This window comes from Notamacropus eugenii, chromosome 5, assembly GCF_028372415.1.
Source record: "Notamacropus eugenii isolate mMacEug1 chromosome 5, mMacEug1.pri_v2, whole genome shotgun sequence".
Taxonomy (NCBI): Eukaryota; Metazoa; Chordata; class Mammalia; order Diprotodontia; family Macropodidae; genus Notamacropus; species Notamacropus eugenii.
In genome coordinates this window covers 214,012,403-214,034,548 of record NC_092876.1, presented here as the reverse complement: position 1 = coordinate 214,034,548, position 22,146 = coordinate 214,012,403, and positions in this window count along the sequence as shown.

Genomic DNA, 22,146 nt, shown 5'->3' with positions numbered 1-22,146 from the left:
GGAGGGAGATGAGCATTGTTTGAGCTATACTCTCATTGAATTTGGTTCAGGGAGAGAACCACATACTCAGTTATGTATAGACATCTAACTTTCCCTATAGGCAGTAGGAGGAGAAGGAGGAAAGAAAAGGGAAGGATGATTAGAAGGGAGGGAAGAGGGAGCAGGGATAATAGAAATAAAGGAAGATTAAGAAAGATGGTAGTTGAAAATAAACTCTTGAAGAGAGGAAGGGAGAAATAAAAGCATGAACAAGAGAGGAAATAGGATGGAGAGAAAGACAAAGATAGCATTCAAAATTTTGAATGTGGAATGAACTCTCCCATAAAATGGAAGCAGATAACAGACTGCATTAAAATCTATAATCCTAGAATATATTGTTTACAAGAAACACTTTTGAAACAGGAGGATACACACAGGGTAAAGATAAAAGCCTGGAGTAGAATATATTATGCTTCAGCTGATATAAAATAAAAAAGCAGGGTTAGCAATCTTAATCTCAGACAAAGCAGAAGCAAAAAATAGATCTAATCAAAAGAGATATGGAAGGAAACCCTCAGAAATGAAATGCTATCATTACTAAACATATACTCACCAAGTGATATAACATCCAAATTCTGAGAGAAGTTAAGGGATTTGCAAGATGAAATAGATAGCAAAACTATACTTGTAGGGGACCTCAATCTCCCCCTGTCTGAACTTGAAAATATAACCTCAAAAAGAATGAAAAAGAAGTTAAGGAGGTGAAGATAATTCTGGAAAAGATAGGTATAATAGTCATCTGGAGAAAACTGAATGGTGATAGAGAGGAATATACCGTTATTTCAGCAGTACATGACACATACACAAAAACTGACCATGTACTAGGGCATAAAAACCTCACAGTCCAGTGCAGATAGGAAAGGATATTGAATGCATCATTTTCAAGTCATGATGCAGTAAAAATTACATGTGATAAAGGGTCATGAAAATATAGACCAAAAATTAATTGGAAACTAAATAATCTAATCCTAAAGAATGAATGGGTCAAACATCAAATCATAGAAACAACCAAGAATTTAATTCAAAAGAATGACAATAATGATACAACCTACCAAAACTTATGGGATGCAGAAAAAGCAGTTCTTAGGGGAAGTTTTATATCTCTGAATGTTAACATGAATAAAATAGAAAAAGAAATTAATGATTTGGGCATGTAACTAAAAAAGCTAGAAAAAGAATAAATTCAAAATCCGCAATTAAATACAAAATTAGGAATACTGAAAACCAAAGCAGAGATTAATAAAATTAAACTAAAGAAAACTATCAAAATAATAAATAAAATTGAGCTGGTTTTATGAAAAAAAATAAAATTGTTAAGCCTTGCTTCAATCTGATTAATAAAAAAGAATGAAGAAAACTAAATTACCAGTATCAAAAATGAAAAGCGTGAACTCTTCAATGAAGAAGAAACTAAAACAATTAGAAATTACTTAGCCCAACTTTATGCCCATAAATATGACAATTTATAAGCTGCCTAGAATAACAGAAGAGGAAGTAACATACAAAAATAACCCCATCTCAGAAAAAAGAAATTAAACAAGACATCAATGAACTTCCTAGGAAGTTCAGGGCCAGATTGATTTACATGCGCATTCTATCAAACATCTGTAGAACAATTAATTCCAATACTACATATATTATTTGAGAAAATTGACGAAGAAGGTGTCCTACCAAATTCTTTTTATGATACAAATATGGCTCTGATACCTAAACTGGGAAGAGCCAATACACAGAGAGAAAATTATAGACCAATTTCCCTAATGAATATAAATGCAAAATTTTAAAATATGATATTGATAAGAATATCAAGGGAATTAATGAAAAGAAATGCTAAGGAAGGTGGCCTAGTCATACCAGATCTCAAATTGTATTATAAATTACCGATCATCAAAATGACTTGGTACTGGCTAAGAAATAGAGGGGAAGATCAGTGGAATAGGCTAGACACACAAGACACCATAGTCAATGATTACAGCAATCTACAGTTTGTTTGACAAACCCAAGGACCCTAGCTTCTGGGACAGGAAATCACTTTTTGGCAAAAACTACTGGGAAAACTGGACATAGACCAATGCCTGACACAATATGCCAGAATTAAGTCCAAATGGGTATACAACCTATGTGTAAAAGTTGATATTACAAACAAATTAGGGGAGTAAGGAAGTTTATTTGTCAGATTGATGAAGAATGGAGGAATTTATAACCAAACGAAAGGCAGAGAACATTGTGAAATGGAAAAAGGATGATTTAGATTACATTAAATCGAAAAGGTTGTGCACAAACCCAATGCAACCAAGATTAGGAGGGAAGCAGAAAACTGGGAAAGAATCTTTACAAAGAGTATATGTGATAAAAACCTTATTTCTAAAATATATAGAGAACTGAGTCAAATTTACAGGAATAAAGTCATTCTCCAACTGATAAATGGTCAAAGGATATGAACTGGCAGTTTTCAGAGGAAATAATTAAAACTATCTGTAGTCATATGAAAAAGTACTGTCACTACTGATTACAGAGATTTAAATCAAAACAGCTTTGAGGTACTACATCACACCTATCAGACTGGCTAGCATGACAAAACAGGAAGATGATATATATTGTAGAAGATATGGGAGAGTCAGAACACTAATTCATTGTTGGTGAAGCTGTGAGTTGATACAACCTTTCTGGAGAACAATTTGAAACTATGCCCAAAGGGTTATAAAAATGTGCCTATCATTTGACCCAAAAATCCTGCTTTTAGAGTGGTATCCCAAAGACATCATAAAAATGGAAAATGGACTCCCATGCTATTTATAGCAGTTCTTTTTGTGATGACCAAGAACTGGAAATTGAGAAGATGACTATTAATTGAGTGATATCTAAACAAGTTGTGGTATATGAATGTAATGGAATACTATTGTGCTATAAGAAATGACGAACAGTTGGACTTCAGAAAAACCTGGAAAGATTTATACTAACTGATGCTAGCTGAAATGAGCAGACCCAGGAGAACACTGCACACACACAGTAAAAGTCACAGTATGTTAGAATGATATCTTATAAATTTAGCCCTTCACAGCAATGCAAGGACCTAAAACATTTCTAAAAGACTCAAGATGCAAAATGCCATCCACATCCAGAGAAAAAACTATGGAGTCAGAATTCATAAGGAAGAGGACTATTTTCTCTTTTGTTATGTTTTGTGTTGTTCTGGTTTTTGTCATGATTTCTCTCATTCATTTTAATTCTTCTATGCAACATGACTAATGTGAAAAATATTTTTAATAAAAATGTATATGTAGAACCCAGAGAAGATTGCATGTTGTCTTGTGGTGGGAGGGGATAGTGAAGGGGAGAAAATTAAAAACTTATGAAAATGATTGCTGAAAACTAAAAACAAAGAAATGAATTATAAAAAAAATAAAAATAAAAAAACCCAATAAAGTCTTCCAGAGTTGGACGTTGCTAAAATGTTTCTAGTACTGTCTACAATGTTCTCTTGATTCTGCTTACTTCATTGTGTATCAGTTCATATAAATCTTCCCATTTTTTTTCTGAAATCATCTTGCTTGTCATTTTTATAGCACAATAACATTCTGTCACAATCATATAGCACAATTTTTTAAATGATTCCTCAACTGATGGGCACCTTGTGAATTTCCAATTTTTGCCACCACAAAAAGAATTGCTATAAAAATATTTGTACTTATAAGTCCTTTTCCTTTTCTTAAATCTCCTTGAGACAAGATTTAAGAACTGATTTAGCAATTTAGATGCTGTTGGGTCAAAGGGTATGCCCAATTTTATATCCCTTTGGGCATAGTGCCAAAATAATGCTTTGGTAGTTTAATTGTTATGGCATTGAATAAGTAAGTTAATTTTTGTAGAACTGTCATTTTATTATTTATTAATTATATTCAATATATGTTTATTACATAGCCATGTCATATATAATAATCATATATAATTAACTATGTAATTAAATGTATTCACATTATCATTTCTTTATGACTTGGTCTGTCAATATAAATTGGTATTTTTCTGTTTTTCAAAACTGTATTTGTGTGAAAGTGTTTTATAATTTTGTTCATATAGTTCCTAGGTTTGTCTTGATATGAAGAGTGTAGAGTATTTTATATTGTCTGGAGCTTTTTGTTTTATTTTTAGATTATATATGCGAAACCATATTAAACATTTCCACATTATTTAAGTTTTGAAAGAAAAAACAGAACACAGGAAAAAAAACTATAAAAAAAATCCAAAGAAAGCAAAAATAGTGTGCTTTGATCTGCATTCAGATTCCATCAGTTATTTCTCTGGATACGGATAGCATTTTCCATCATGAGTCTTATGGAATTGTCTTGGGTCATTGTATCGCTGAGAAGAGTTAAGTCTATCATAGTTGATCATCATACAATGTTGCTGTTACTATGTATAATATTCTCCTGAATCTGCTCATTTCCCTCAGCATCAGTTCATATATATCATTTCAGGTTTTTTTCTGAAATTCACCTGCTTATCATTTCTTATAGCACAATATTATTCCATTACATTCATATGCCACAGCTTGTTCATCCTAATTCATGGTCATTCCATCAATTTCTAGTTTTTGACACCATAAAAATAGATGTTATAAATATTTTTTGTACTTCTAGGTGGTTCTCCCTTTTTTATGATCTCTTTGAGATGTCTATAGTTATATTAAATGGAATTTTTCTTTCTACTTTTTCCTGATTTCTTTGGTAATACATAGGAAATCAAATAACTATATTTTGCCACCTTGCTAAAGTGGCTGTTTTAACTAGCTATTTTAGTTAATTTTATAGGATATTTATATATCTATACATACACCCATATACACACACTATATTTTTATCTGCAAAATGAAAGTTTTTGCTTCCTCATTGTCTATTTTTATTCTTTCAATTTTTTTCTTCTAATATAATTAGCATTTTTAAAGAAACATTGAATAATAGTGGTGATAATTGATATTTTTATTTAATCCTTGATCTTATTGAGAAGGTTTCTAGGTTATCTCCATTAAAGATAATGATTGCTCTTGGTTTTAGATATATATTGCTTAGAATTTTAAGAAAAGTTCAATTGTTTCCTGTGCTTTCTAGTGTTTTTTTAAATTAGAATACACATTGTATTTTGTCAAAAACTTTTGCTGCGTCTATTGATATAATTTTTTGTTGTTGTTCTTGATGTGGTCAATTATGCTTAAAGTTTTCTTAAAATTGAGCCAGTTCTACATGGCTGGCAGAAATCCCACCTGGTCATAGCGCATGATCTTTGTAACGTATTGCTGAAATCTCCTTGCTATCATTTTACTTTAAAAATTTGCATCAATATTCATTAGGGGAATTGGCCTATACTTTTCTTTCTCTGTTTTTACTCTCTCTCGTTCAGGTATCAAAAATAAATTTGTGTCATGAAAGGAATTTGGTAGCACTCCTTTTCCTATTCTTTCAAATAGTTTATATAGTATTGGAAATAATAATTCCTTAAACGTTTCACAGAATTCATTTAAAAATCCGTCTGTTCTTGGTGATTTTTCTTTAGGGAGCTTATTTATGGGTTTTTCAATTTCTTTTTTTTTAAATGGGGTTATTTAAGAATTCTATTTCCTCTTCTTGTTAATTTTAGTTGTTTATATATTTGTATATATACATTTTGCTTAAATTTTCAGTTTTGCTGGGATAAAATTGAGTAAAATAGATCCCAATAATTGCTTTAATTTCATCTTCGCTGGTGGTGCACTCAGTCTTTTCATATCTGATACTCATAATCTGGTTTTCTTCTTCCTTTTATAAAATCAAAATAGCCAATGTTTAACTATTTTATATTTTTCCCCATAAAAATATCTCTTCATTTTATGTATTAGTTCAGTGCTTTTGTAACTCAGTTTTATTAATCTTTCCTTTGATTTTCAGGATTTCCAACTTGGTGTTTAGTTACAGTTTTTTTTTTCATTTTCTAGGTTTCTGAAAATTGCATATCCAATTTGTTGACTCACTCCTTTTGTCTTTTATTGGTGTAAACACTTAAAGATAGGATTTTCCCCCTAAGTAGTGCTTCGACTGCATCCCATAAATGTTTACATGTTGTCTCATCTTTGTCATTCTCATTAATGAAATGATTGTTTATATGACTTGTTCTTTGACCCACTGATTGTCAAAGATTAGATTATTTCATTTCCAAATAATTGTAATCTATGTTTTCAAGGTAATTTTTGAATATATTTTTTTACTATATTATAGTCTGGAAAGAGTACATTTAATATGCCTGCTTTTCTCCATTTGTTCATGTTTTTTTTTATATCCTAATAAAAGGTCATTTTTTGTGAAGGTGCCAAGTACAGCTAACAAAAAGGTATAATCCTTTCTATTCCTATTCAGCTTTCTATAGATTTTTGTGATTTCTAATTTTTATAAAATTCTATTCATCTCTTTAACTTCTTTTTCATTTATGATTATATTTATCTACTTCTGAGAGGGGAAAGTTGAGGTTCCCCTGTAGAATAGTTTTATTGTCTATTTCCTCCTATAGCTCATTTAACTTTTCCTTTAAGAATCTGGATGTGATGTCATTTGGTGCATAAATGTGTAGTAGTGATATTACTTTATTATCTTTGTTGCCTTTTAAAAATGTATTTTCCTTGCTTATCTTTTTTAATTAGGTCTATTTTGGCTTTTGCTTTGTCTGAGATTATAATTACTGCTCTTGAATTTTTTTTTTTTGCTTCTGTTGAAGCATCAAAGATTCTGCTATTAGCTTCTTCTGCATCAAGTCTTCCGTGTGTGTGTGTGTGTGTGTGTGTGTGTGTGTGTGTGTGTGTGTGTGTGTGTATGCTAGTCTTAGAATCAGGCAACAGTACTGTAAACAGTAAGAAAAGTAGCTTTTCAACAGAAAACAAAACTCTTGTGACAACAGTGCTCTTATTCCTTCTGAATATGGTGGATCTCATGACCTGAAGGTCAAACCCTTGTCTTACTGACAAAACAATTAACTGAGCACCACAGTCATGATTGCTTTGTAATTTTTAACATTGAAACTTCCTCTGAGTTGTCTATTGTCTTTTATTTTATTTACTAATCTTATACTAAATTTTTTCCTTTTATGTCTCTGAGCTTAAACCAGCTGGTCTAGGAAGCTTTTCCTGATTAAACCCCCTTATTCTTTACCTTGCCAGTATAACATGAGAGATAGTCACCCTTATGGACTTACATAATGACTGAACTTAAATACAATATTTAATTCGGGTAGCTAATTTTTATACAAACCTTTAAGTTTTACCAAGCACTTTACATATGTTATTTCATCTCCTTACCCAAACAACCATGTGAGGGAGATGCCTTTATTATCCTCATCTTATAGCACTTATTTTGCCTTGATTCTTCTATATAATCTCTCCAATGTTTCAAGAATTTATTTGATCTGTAAGGACCTATTTTCTGTTTCTCAGTAGACTATTTCATGAGAATTGTGGTCCAATAGTAAGTGTAACCTGTTTCCTGAACCTGTGAAAATCAGGTTTGATATCTAATTTATCTACTTCTTCATCTGAAATTACTAAGAGTAATCTTCACACATAGATGTATGGTACAACACAACATTTCAGCTTCAGTTTGGTAAGGATCTACTGGAGTTTTTAACTCATGCTTTTCTGATTTCAAGTCCAGCATTCAATTCTATTGTCATGTACAACTTAATAAATAATTCTTGTGACAGGGAGTGTTGCCTAGGGCACAAAGAGGTATAAGTGTGTGTGTTCATCCTTCGTTGTCGAAGAAGACTATGCCATCAGAGAAATGGTGACATGACTTGCACTTGACTTTACTTTTTGAGGGAGAGCTGTGCAGGTCACCAGCCTCACTTCTCCTCCAGAGCCATCTGAATCCAGTGACCAGATATTCATCAGAATGACTGGAGATGATGTAGGATGAAGCAATTGGTGTTAAGTGACTTGCCCAAGGTCACACAGCTAGTGAATGTCAAACGTTTGAGGTGAGGTTTGAACTCAGGGTGTCCTGACTCCTGTGCTAGTGCTCTATCCACTGCACCACCTAGCTGGCCTAGTTGAACATTGTAGAACAGCATCCTGTATCCAAGGATATACTACTTCACAGGAAATAGGATTTCTCTAGGAGTACTCTTTATGATTCTAAATCAAATAATCTATTCACTTCACTTTATTGTCTTCATCCAAAAGTTATACCATAGAGGAAGACATGTACATTTCAGTGAGTCAAGCTTTTATAGGGCCAAAAAGGTTTTAACAAAATAGAATGTACTCTGAATACACTGACTGAATGACTCTGGGAAAGTCACTTAAATTCTCAGGGCTCTCAGAAACTAAAACTATAAGTTATGGAAAAGATTATGACTTGCTTTGTGAGAGGAAGCTTCATCATCCAGTAGTTCCTTATATCAATGAAATCACAGGTCTGGTACCCTCTATATTTTTATTATCAAGATAATTGCTGACTTAAGTTGCTGTATCATGCTCCAAAAAAGAAGTCACCCATATTACTGGAATTACTGATGCTTTTTATGTTAGTGTCTTGAATTTAGTCTTTCTGTTTTGATTAAGATTTAGTACAAAACTATCAAGGTACACAAGTCACATTGTGAGTCTCACATTATTGATGCTCTGCGGTTGTTTCTATTTTTTTTTTTTATGAAAGACTTAAGGACATAATGCTAGTTGAAGTACTGTGGGTTTTATTTTTTTACATCTTTGATTTGATAGACTGAACTTGATACTTCATTTCATCTGAGCCTTTACTTGCGTAGGAGGAAACTCAAAAAATGGTTAACGCATCTGCTAGAGTTTGATTGGTAGGCATCATCCAGCAGCAGTGAAGGAAAAAACACTCCAGCTGCATTTCTTTTCCAGATTGCCAATTCCCTGCTCAGATGATTTGGCACAAGACAATATCCAGTGAGTGAATTTTTTAGCCAATTAAAGAATAAGATCTCTTCCAGGATTTTCCAAATGCCCAGTATTACAGCATGTGACGTAGTAATATACTGTGGACTTGCAGAACTCTTTCCCTAAGAGAAAAGTGAGCCCATGTGACAATGAATAGATGCTAGTGTTGAGTTTTCCCAAGCCTTCAGGGACATTGTGCCCAGTCCTTCACATGGAAATAAATAAACTAAGAACAAAAACACACAGTCTAACATCTGTGGCAAATCCTTCTATTAAAAAGTATAAAAAAGTTCTTTTTCATCATAAATTTTCTTTCCAGTTGTTTGACTAGTTCATTTGTACCATAAAATGATTTGCATTTTTATTTGGGGATTGCAGGTGGGCCAAGGGATAGATATTGAAATTAGAAAAAAGCCAGGAAGAAAAGGTGAGAGGAAGAGTAGAGTAGGGAAGTATGTATGTGTGTGTGTGTGTGTGTATGTATGTATGTATGTATGTATGTATGTATGTATGTATGTATATATATATATACATATATATGAAAAAATGCCAATTACTGTTTATGCTTAATATATTTTCTCATTAGCTTTGGTGATATGACATGGGAACAAATAAACAAATAAGCTTGGGATCATAGAAGGAAATGGTGAGTTTTAGATATGATATGAGAACTTCTAAAGAGAAAGTCAATTACGTTTTATCCCTAGAAAAGAGGATAAAACTAAATGATTTTTAAAAGACATGTTAGCAGTCTCTACTGTCAGATTAATTTTAATTCAGAGTAGAGGACATGAACAAAGTGAACAAAATTAACTTGTTGTTGATACATATTATTTAATTAAAAGTATCACTTTTGGCAAGTTAAATTGCACATTTTTATTGGACAAATGAGTGACAGCTTCACAGTTGAGATAGGACAAAGCCCTTGGGGAGGTAGTTAGGCTGCACCAGCACCCTGGAACATGGCCAGAAAAATGAAGAGATAAAAGCAGGTCTGATCCACTCACCTCTCCCTGGCTTAATAAATAACTGAGAGGAGATTTTCCTTCTTTCAGGTCATTGTTCTCAATAGCATATACTCTTACTTTGGTCCTTTGGCAACTGAAGTACTCTCCATTTGCTACAGAATAATTTGACATTAGGAGTATGATATGAAACTCATTTCCCACTCTAGCAGTTCATGGAATAGTCTCTGTCTGCTCTATGGTGTGTGTGCGTGCGTGCGTGCGTGCGTGCGTGCGTGCGTGTGTGTGTGTGTGTGTGTGTGTGTGTGTGTGTGTTATATTCAGGACTGAGGGAAAAGATCACTTGCTCAGGAGAGGGTCATCATGCCTCTCATTAATACTGAGAAGACAGGGGCATCAGTCTATTGGGTAAACTAAAGACAGGCAAACTAAGAAGAAAGAATGCCTAGTAGTAAGATTGCTTTTGTAGGATGGTGGCTGAGATAACTACTTCTAACTAGCTACATAACTCTCATCTCTTTGTCTATTGTGATAATATAACCAGTTGTTTGTTTGTTTTGGGAGGGGGAATGGCCAGTGGTTCCAAGGTTTGAGGCCTGTAGAAAATGAGTACAAAGTAGAAACAATAATCCTGTTGGGACTGCAGTTGGGAAAAAGAATTAAAGAATTGGTTCCTTTTCTGCTTGACATTATTATTTAGAGAGATTGGCTATGCCTAGTTCATAGAGGTTTGGCAGCACCACCTTGAGTCCTTACAGTTCATAATGAACAAAGCCTTTCTAATGTTTCAGCAGAAGAATAACTAATATAGATTGCCAGTAAGGAAAAGAATAAACATTTGCCAAACTATCAGCCCCAAGATTGCCTAATCAATTCTTCATCATATATATCTCCTCCCAACCCTCCCATCATAGTATAATCTTTAAAACTGAAGGGGCAGCTAGGTGGTGCAGTGGGTAGAGCACCAGTGCTGGAGTCAGTAGGACCTGGGTTCAAATCTCCCCTCAGACACTTGACACTCACTAGCTGTGTGACCTTGGGTAAGTCACTTAGCCCCAATTGCCTCATCCTGGGTCATCTCCAGTCATCCTGATGAATATCTGGTCACTGGATTCAGATGGCTCTGGAGGAGAAGTGAGGTTGGTGACCTGCACAGCCCTCCGTCACTCAAAACAAAGTCAAGTACAAGTCATATCATTTTTTCTATGACGACTTAGGATTCTTCAGCAATGAAGGATGAACACACACACACACACGCACACACACACACACACACACACACACACACCATTTTAAAACTCACCAAAAGGAAATGGAGTGCCTTGGTGGAAGTTGCAAAGAAGCATATTTAGATAAAAGTAAGAAAAAATACTAAAAGTGTTATCTAATCATAGAATGGTTTGCCCCAGATGGTAGTTGTTTTCTCTTATTATTACATTTTCTTTTTAATTTATGGAACAAAACAAGTGCATATAGAAGTGTAATAAAAAAGATGATTGCACATGAAACTGTAAATATATTATGTACAACTTGGCATTCCTTTCAAATATACAAAATTGTCATGTAAATTTATTTTTTCTTCCCTTCCCCCCACCCTAGAAATGGCTACCATTAGACCCAAATAGGCATGCAAACATATTTGTATGTATATGTCTGTGTCTATATACAAATATATATATATGTATATGTACATATAGAGAGAGAGAGACAGTACATATATTTACGATTATTCTATATATTTATTTATTGTTTCTTCCTCTATATGTAAATAGTGTTATATATTTTATAAATAATTTGGGTATTTTATTATCAAAAGAACTCATTAGTACTGTCATTCTTAAAGCAATATTGCTGTTACTGTGTACAATGTTCGCTTGGTTCTGCTCATTTCTCTTTTCATTGTTTCATGCAAGTATTTCCAAGTTTTTTCTAAAATCATTGAGCTCATCATTTTTTATAGCACTGGAGTATTCCATCACAATCATATACCAAAACTTGTTCAGTCATTTCTGAATTGATAGGCATCTCTGCAATTTCTAGTCCTTTGCCACCACAAAGAGAGCTGCAATGAACATTTTAGAACATATAGGTTCTTTTCCTCTTCCCTTAATCATCTTCAGATACATATCTACTAGTAGTATTGGTGGGTTGAATGGAATAGGTAGCTTAACTCTTTGGTCATAATTCCAGATTATTCTCCAAAATGACTGGCTCAGTTCTACCAACAACGAATTAGTGTCCCAATTTTTCCATGTGCCTTCCATCATTTGTCTCTTTCATCTTCTATCATTTTTGCTAATCTGGTAGGTATAAAATGATATCTCAAGATGGTTTTAATTTTCATTTCTCTAATCAATAATGATTTAGAGCATTTTCCCCAAAGACTACAAATTGTTTTGATTTTTTCCATCAGGACACTGACTGTTCGTATCCTTTGACCATTTATCAATTGCTGAGTGATGTATTGTTTTATAGATTTGACAAAATTCTTTATATATTTTAAACATGTGAATTGTATCTGATAAACTATCTATAAAGTGTTTACCCAGTTTCTGATTTCATTCTGATCTTGGTTACATTTGGTTTAATTATATGAAATGTGTTTAATTTTGTGTAGCTGAAATTTTCCATTTTATATCTTACTTGGCTCTCTATCATTTTCTCTTAGGAAGGTCTTTAAGAAAAGGTAGGATAATTGCAGCAAAGTAGTATAGTACAAAATAGCAAACTTTTTTTCATCTGCAGTTATTTTATTTTATTTATTTATTTTATTTTCAGTGTTCTACAATCACTACTACAAAGCTTAGATTTTTTTTGTCCCTCCCTCCCTGAGATGGCATACAATTTTATGTAGATTCTACACATACATTCCTATTAAATGCATTTTCACCATAGTAATGTTGCATAGAAGAATTAAAATGAATGGGAGAAATCAAGTAATAAACCAAAATGTAATACAAAAGAAAATGATCTGCTACATTCTGCAATTGAATTCCATAGTTCTTTCTCTGGATGTGGAAGGCATTTTGCCTTAAAAGACTATTGGGTCTTGCCTTAAAAGACTATTTAGGTCCTTGGATTGAAATGAAGTTCTAAGTCTACCAGAAAAATCTTACACACTGTGGTTGTTGCTGTGTACAAAGTTCTCCTGGTTCAGTTCCTCTCACTCAGCATCAGATCATATAAGTCTTTCCAGGACTCTCTGAAGTCTTCCTGTTCATCATTTCTTAGAGCATTATAGTATTCCATTACATTCATATACCATAATTTATTCAGCCATTCCCCAATTGATGGGCATCTCCTTGATTTCTAGTTTTTGGCCACTACAAAGAGTGCCGCTATAAATATTTTTGTACATGTGGGACGCTTTCACATTTTTATGATCTCTTGGGGATACAGTACTAGAAGTTGTATTATTGGGTCAAAGAGTATACATATTTTTGTAGCCCTTTGGGCATAGTTCCAAATTGTCCTCCAGAATGGTTGGATCACCTCACAGCTCTACCAAAAATGAATTAATGTTCCAACTCTCCCACATCTTCTCCAACATTTATCACCTTCCTGTTCTATCACGTTAGTAAATTTGATAGGTATGATGTATTATCTCAGAGTTGTTTTGATTTGCACCTCTCTAATCAATAGTGATTTAGAGCCTTTTTTTTTACATGACTATAGATATCTTTAATTTCTTCTTCTGAAAACTGCCTGTTCATATTCTTTGTCTATTTATCAATTAGGGAATGACTTGTATTCTTGTACATTTGACTCAGTTCTATATATATTTTAGAAATGAGAGCTTTATCATGGAAACAAGTTGCAACAATTCTTTCCCAGTTTTTTGTTTCCTTCCTAATCCTGGTTGCATTGGGTATGTTTGTGCAAAAACTTTTCAGTTTAAAGTAATCAAAGTTATCCATTTTGCACTTCTTAATGTTTTCTATCTGTTGTTTAGCCAAAAATTCTTCCCTTCTCCATAAATCTGATAAACACACTATTCCTTGCTCCACTAATTTGTGTAAACTTCAAAAATAAATAGCATTTCTATATGATAATAAAATCCAAACGACAATCATAGAAAAGGGAATCTTATTCAAAATAACTACAAAATACATGTGAGGTTCAATTTACCAAAGCATACTTGATACTTGTATGGATTTAATTACAAAGTATTCCTAAAGGAAATAAGTAACAACATAAATAACTGAAGCATTATTCAGTGCTCATGGTTGTGTCATGGAAATGCCATAGCAATGATGATAAAGATTTACAGAGCTCTACATAGCTAGATAAAACATTTAAAAAATTCATTTTGACAACCAAATGGCCTTAATTCAAGAATATAAAAGGATATTTTAAAGGTAGTAATGAAATGGAAATGGATTTTCTAGACCTCAAAGTATATTATTAATTAAGAAACTTAAAATTTTAGTTTTACTTGTTAAAAGTAGGAAAAAAAGAACAGATGAAACAGATTAGCTAAAGGAAAATTGGAAACAATAGAACTCAACAATCTAATGTTCAATAGCCCCCAAACCCAAATTATTTAGAAAAAAATAACTTAGAAAAATAATTTAGACCAACATCTTATACTACATTCTGCAATAAAATTAAAAGGGATACATGATCTTAATGTTGAAGACCATACTATAGAAATATTAGAAATGAAACAGATCATGTATCTTTTGCAGCTATAGATAGGTGAGGAATACTTAAACAAAAGACTGGAGCAATTACAAGAAATAAAAGTTATAATTTGGATTACATGAAATTGAAAGGTTTTTTGCACAAATAAAAGTAAAACATTTAGGTCAAAATATTGGTGAGAAGACTTTAGTGTGTAAGATACAAAGAAAATTAACAAAAATATGGCAAAAGCTCATTCCTAAATGGAATAATGAGAAGATATGAATAAACATTACTCAAAAGAATTGTATAAAATTAAAAATAATATAAAATACCAAATCATTAAATAAATGAAATTCAAAGCAAATAATCCTGACATTTCACCTCCTCCACAGAAAATTGGCAAAGATGATAGACTATGGGAATAGCTAATCATAGAGGTATTATGGGGAAATAGAAACACTGATGAATCTATAGTGGAATTTTGAACTCAAGCCTTTTGAAAATTAACTGAGAATTATACAAGGATAGCCACAAAATGTTCATTCCATTTAACCCAGAGTTTTCACTACTTGTCATGTACCTTATGAATGGCATTGATTTTTTAAGGAAAGTCTCCATGAATACCACAATATTGATAACAGCAGTTTGATATTTTGGCATAGAAATAGAAGCAAAGAAATCCACTAATTGAGGAATGTGAACCAAATTGTACATAAATGTCATCAAATATTACTGTCAGAAACAACAAACCATGAAAAACCTTACATGAACAGATTCAATGTGAAGCAATTACATAGAGAGATGAAAACAATATACAGAAGTCTGTCAGTGTAGCTAGATAAAATCAGCTATAAATCAATCAAAATACTGTGAAATTATTCAGAAAATGTGGACCTCGAAGACCCCTGAGCAAGCATTTCTCCATTACCCCACTTTCTTGCAGAGTTAGTGGTAAATGAGTTTGAGAAATTATGTATCATCATGATATTTTTAATGTATTGATAACTTTTGTTGATTTTTCACTCTTCTTCCTCTTCTTTTTTTTTTAATTTAAAAATTCTTCATCATAAAAGATGTCCCTTTGAGGAGAAAGAGGGATACAAGGAACAATCTGAAGTCTTTTTAAAAAATGGACGAAAGTAATAAGAACTTGGAGAAATAATTTATACATCAATATGAGAATATAAGAAAAAATTGCAATTTATGTATCAGTGGTCTTATTTGTGACCAGTTGTGATTTCTGAGGACTTCCAATGTAGCATGACTCTCATCAGCTGTTGAAGAAGCGATAGATGATAGATGTTGAATGAAATATATATTTTCAAGTATAGATAACATATTAATTAGTTTGTTTACCTAAAGTTTACTACAAATGTTGTACTTAGGAGAGAGGTGGCAGAATAGAGGAAAGAAATTTGAGGAAAAAATAGGAATCTATAAAAAGAACTTTAAGAAAATATTTTTAAGTCAAGAAAAACATTTTTTCGTTAAGTATAAGTTGTACTAAAAAAGAAGAAAATGCTGGACATTTACTTGTTGAGTGTAATGTAGCAGGAATTAGTGTTCATGTGGGCATTGAAATAGATGGTCTCTGGCATCTCAACTCAGATTTGCTGACTTTTCATATTTTCTAATAGATAGTTATTTGCTTTTCATATTAATGAAGGGTAGGCAACTAGTCACAGATTTAAAGTTGGGAGGAATATTACAGGCTATTTAGGCCAATCCCCTTGTTTCACAAATGAAGAAACTAAGGACAAGAGAAGGGAAATTGGCTTTCTCATGGTCATACAAATTGGAAAAGTTAGAATTTTAAAGCAGGCCTTCCAACTCCATAACACCTTTCCTACTGCACCATCTTGCCATTCCAGGTCCTCCATCATTGATCAGTAACCTGAATGATAAAAGATTCATTAGGCAACCTTGGGGATGATAGTTTGATATGTATTTATTGTTTTCCTTACTGACAATTTATATTGGTTGTTCTTCTTCTTTTTTTTTTTTTTTTTTTTTTTTTATTAATTTTTTTATTTTTTTTAATGTTTAACAATCACTGCCATACAATTGCGATTTTATCCCTCCCCACCCACCCCCCGCTACCTCCCTCCCTCCCCACGACTGCATACAATTCTGTATAGATTCTACATATACTTTCCTATTGAGTATATTTTCACTATCGTCATGCTATGTAGTCAGACTAAGATAAATGAAAGAATCCGTATAACAAATCAGAACATGATACACAAACAGATACACATACACAAACATGATCTGCTACATTATGTGAGTGACTTCCATATTTCTCTCTCTGAGTGTGGAAGGCTTTTTGCCTTGAGGTCCACCATTGGGATTTTTTTTTTTTTTTTTTTTTCAGAAATTCTTGTGTTATTACAAAAATCTAAGTCTACCAGAAAAAACTCTCACACACTGTGGTTGTTGCTGTGCATAAAGTTCTCCTGGTTCTGCTCCTTTCACTCAGCATCAGGTCATATAAGTCCTTCCAGGCCTCTCTGAAGTCTTCTTGTTCATCATTTCTTATGGCACAATAGTACTCCATTACATTCATATACCATAATTTATTCAGCCATTCCCCAATTGATGGACATCCCCTTGACTTCCAGTTTTTGGCAACTACATAGAGTGCTGCTATAAATATTTTTGTACATGTGGGACCCTTTCCCATTTTTATGATCTCTTGGGGATATAGTCCTAGTAGCGATATTGCTGGGTCAAAGGGTATGCACATTTTTGTAGCCCTTTGGGCATAGTTCCAAATTGCTCTCCAGAATGGTTGGATGCGCTCGCAGCTCCACCAACAATGAATTAGTGTTCCAACTCTCCCACATCCTCTCCAGCATTTATCATTTTCTTGTTCTGTCATGTTTGCCAATCTTATAGGTGTGATGTGGTACCTCAGAGTTGTTTTGATTTGCATCTCTCTAACCAATAGTGATTTAGAGCATTTTTTCATATGATTATAGATAGCTTTAATTTCTTCCTCTGAAAATTGCCTGTTCATATCCTTTGACCATTTATCAATTGGGGAATGACTTGTATGATTATACATTTGGGTCAGTTCTCTATATATTCTAGAAATGAGGCCTTTATCCCCGAGCTTAGCTGTAAAAATTTTTTCCCAATTTACTACATCCCTCCGGATTTTGGTTGCATTGGGTTTGGTTGTGCAAAAACTTCTCAGTTTAATGTACTCAAAGTTATCCATTTTGCATTTCATAATGCATTCTATCTCTTCTTTAGTAAAGAATTCTTCCCTTCTCCATAGATCTGATAAATACACTATTCCTTGCTTCTCCAGTTTATTCATGGTATCAGTCTTTATACCTAAATCATGTACCCATTTGGACTTTATTCTTGTGTACGGTGTCAGGTATGGGTCTATGCCTAATTTCCGCCACACTGTTATCCAGTTTTCCCAGCAATTTTTGTCAAACAATGAGTTCTTATCCCAGAAGCTGGGGTCCTTGGGTTTATCAAACAGAAGGTTGCTATATTCCTTGCCTACTGCATCTTGAGTGCCAAGTCTATTCCACTTGTCTACCTCTCTGTTTCTTAACCAATACCAAGTGGTTTTGATAATTGCTGCTTTATAGTACAGTTTAAGGTCTGGTAGCGCTAGGCCACCTTCCCAAGCATTTCTTTTCATTAGTCCCTTTGATATTCTGGACCTTTTGTTTTTCCAAATGAATTTTGATATTATTTTATCCAGCTCTAGAAAGTAATTGTCTGATAGTTTAATTGGTATGGCACTAAATAAGTATATTAATTTGGGTAGAATTGTCATTTTTATTATATTAGCACGGCCTACCCATGAGCAACTAATGTTTTTCCACTTACTTAAATCTGACTTTATTTGTGCAAAAAGTGTCCAGTAATTGTGTTCATATAGTCCCTGGGTTTGTTTTGGCAGGTAGACTCCTAAGTATTTTATACTGTCTACCCTAACTTTAAATGGGATTTCTCTTTCTATCTCTTGCTGTTGAACTTTGTTGCTAATATATAGGAATGCAGAGGATTTGTGTGGGTTTATTTTGTACCCTGCAACTTTGCCAAAGTTGTTTATTAATTCAAGTAATTTTTTACTTGAATCTCTGGGATTCTCTAGGTAAATCATCATATCATCTGCAAAGAGTGATAACTTAGTTTCTTCTTTGGCTATTCTAATTCCTTGAATATCTTTATCTTGTCTAATTGCTACAGCTAACATTTCTAGTACCATATTGAATAATAGTGGTGATAATGGACAACCTTGTTTCACCCCTGATCTTATTGGGAATGCATCTAGCTTATCCCCATTGCATATAATGCTTGCTGAAGGTTTTAGATAGATACTGCTTATTATTTTATGGAAAGTTCCCTTTATTCCTACGTTCTCCAATGTTTTTAGTAGGAATGGATGTTGTATTTTGTCAAAAGCTTTTTCTGCATCTATTGAGATAATCATGTGGTTTTTGTTAGCTTTGTTGTTGATGTGGTCGATAATGCTAATAGTTTTCCTAATATTGAACCAGCCCTGTAGTCCTGGTATGAATCCTACCTGATCATAATGTATTAATCTCATGATAAGATGCTGTATTCGTTTTGCTAAAATCTTATTTAAAATTTTTGCATCTATATTCATTAGGGAAATTGGTCTATAATTTTCTTTCTCTGTTTTGTCTCTTCCTGGTTTGGGTATCAAAACCATATTTGTATCATAGAAAGAATTTGGAAGGACTCCTTCTTCCCCAATTTTCAAGAATAGTGTATGTAGTATTGGAATTAACTGTTCTTTAAATGTTTGATAGAATTCACTTGTGAATCCATCTGGCCCTGGAGATTTTTTCCTAGGGAGTTCATTGATGGCTTGTTCAATTTCTTTTTCTGAGATGGGGTTGTTTAAGTATTCAACTTCCTCTTCTGTTAATCTGGGCAATTTGTATTTTTTAAAATATTCATCCATCTTGTTTAGATTATCGAATTTGTGGGCATAAAGTTGGGCAAAGTAGTTTCTAATTATTGTTTTAATTTCCTCCTCATTGGAGGTGAGTTCACCCCTTTCATTTTTAATGTTAGTAATTTGGTTTTCTTCTTTCTTTTTTTTGATCAGATTAACCAAAGGTTTATCAATTTTATTAGTTTTTTCATAAAACCAACTATTGGTTTTATTTATTAATTCAATAGTTTTCTTTATTTCAATTTTATTAATCTCTCCTTTGGTTTTCAGTATTTCTAATTTGGTATTTACTTGGGGATTTTCAATTTGTTCTTTTTCTAGCTTTTTCAACTGCAAGCCTAAGTCATTGATCTCCTCTTTCTCTATTTTATTTATGTAAGCATTCAGAGATATAAAACTTCCCCTAATAACTGCTTTTGCAGTGTCCCATAAGTTTTGGTATGTTGTCTCACTATTGTCATTCTCTTGAATGAAGTTGTTGATTGTTTCTATGATTTCTTCTTTAACCCAATCCTTCTTTAGAATTAGATTATTTAGTTTCCAATTGATTTTTGGTTTCTCTTTCCATGGCCTTTTATTACATGTAATTTTTAATGCATTATGATCTGAAAAGGATGCATTGATTATCTCTACCTTTCTGCACTGGATTGTGAGATTTTTATGTCCTAGTACATGGTCAATTTTTGTAAATGTTCCATGTACCGCTGAGAAAAAGGTATATTCCTTTCTATTCCCATTTAATTTTCTCCAAAGATCTATCATATCTACCTTATCCAGAGTTTTATTTACCTCCTTAACCTCTTTCTTGTTTATTTTAAGGTTGGATTTATCGAGTTCAGAGAGGGGGAGGTTGAGGTCCCCCACTAGTATAGTTTTGCTATCAATTTCTTCCTTCAACTCCCCCAACCTCTCCTCTAAGAATCTGGATGCTATACCACTTGGAGCATACATGTTTAGTAATGATATTGCTTCATTGTCTATGGTGCCTTTTAGTAGGATATAGTTTCCATCCTTATCCCTTTTGATTAGATCTATTTCTGCTTTTGCTTTGTCTGAGATTAGGATTGCTACTCCTGCCTTTCTTACATGAGCTGAAGCACAATATATTCTGCTCCATCCTTTGACCTTTATCCTATGTGTATCCCCCCGTTTCAAATGTGTTTCTTGTAAGCAGCATATTGTTGGATTATGGCTTTTAATCCATTCTGCTATCCGTCTCCGTTTTATGGGAGAGTTCATCCCATTCACATTCACAGTTATGATTACAATCTGTGTATTTCCCTCCACCCTCTTTCCTACCATTTGTGCTTTTAACTCTCCCGTCTCCCTTCCCCTCCTCAATAGTATTCACTTTTCTCCCCCTCCTCCTGCAGCCTTCCCCTCCTTCTTTTAGCCCCCCTCCCTTTTACTCCCCTTTACTCTTATTGCTTCTTTCCTCCCTTTTAGCCACCCTCCCCTTTCTTCCCCCTTCCCCTCCTACTACCTATAGAGCTAGTTAGGATTATCTGCTTAAGGTTATTGTTCCCTCCTTTGAACAAATCAGATGAGAGTACCTCTCAAACAATGCTCATCTCCCTCCCCTCCTTCCCTCTACTATGGTTTTGTACTTCTTCCTGTGATATAATTTACCATTTTCTGCTTCCCCCTTTCCACACCTCCTATTACATTCCCTTCTCATACTTAAATCATATTTTTGCCATGACATCATTTACTTTATGCCCGTTCCCTCTACATATATCCCTTTTATCATAATAGCTGCACAGTTCTTCAGATTAACAGGTAGCATCTTCCCTTACAGGGAGGTAAACAGATTGCCCTAATTGAGTTGCAAGTTTTTGTTTTTGTTTTTTCCCCTCTGTTTACCTTTTTATGATTCTCTGGAGACCTGCATTTGAAGATCAAATTGTCTATTGAGTTCTGGTGTTTTGGTCAGGAAGCTCTGGAAATCCCTTATTTCGTTGAATGACTTTCTCCTTGCCTGAAATGTTATGCTGAACTTTGCTGGGTAGTTGATCCTCGGTTGGAGTCCCAACTCCTTTGCCTTACGGAATATTGGGTTCCAATTCTTTCGATCTTTTAATGTAGAAGCTGCAAGGTCCTGTGTGATCCTGACTGTGTGACCTTGATATTTAAATTGTTTCTTTCTGGCTGCTTGTAGTATTTTCTCCTTCACTTGATAGCTCTGGAATTTGGCAACTATATTTCTTGGGGTTTTGAGTTTGGGATCCCTTTCCGGTGGGGAACGGTGGATTCTTTCGATGACTATTTTGCCCTCTGAGTCTAGTACTTCTGGGCAGTTTTCCTTGATGATTTCCTGGAAGATATTGTCCAGACTCTTTTCTTCATCATGGGTTTCTGGCAGGCCAATAATTCTTAGATTTTCTCTCCTGGATCTATTTTCCAGGTCAGTTGTTTTTCCAATTAAATATTTTAGATTTTCTTCCATCTTTTCATTCTTTAGATTTTGTTTGACTGACTCTTGTTGCCTCATTGAGTCATTAGTTTCTACTTGCCCAATTCTAATCTTGATCGTATTGTTTTCTTCAGTTAGCTTTCGCATCTCCTTTTCCATCTGGCCAATTTTTCCCTTTAAGGAGCTATTTTCTCCATTTAATTTTTGTACTTCTTTTTCCATTCAACCA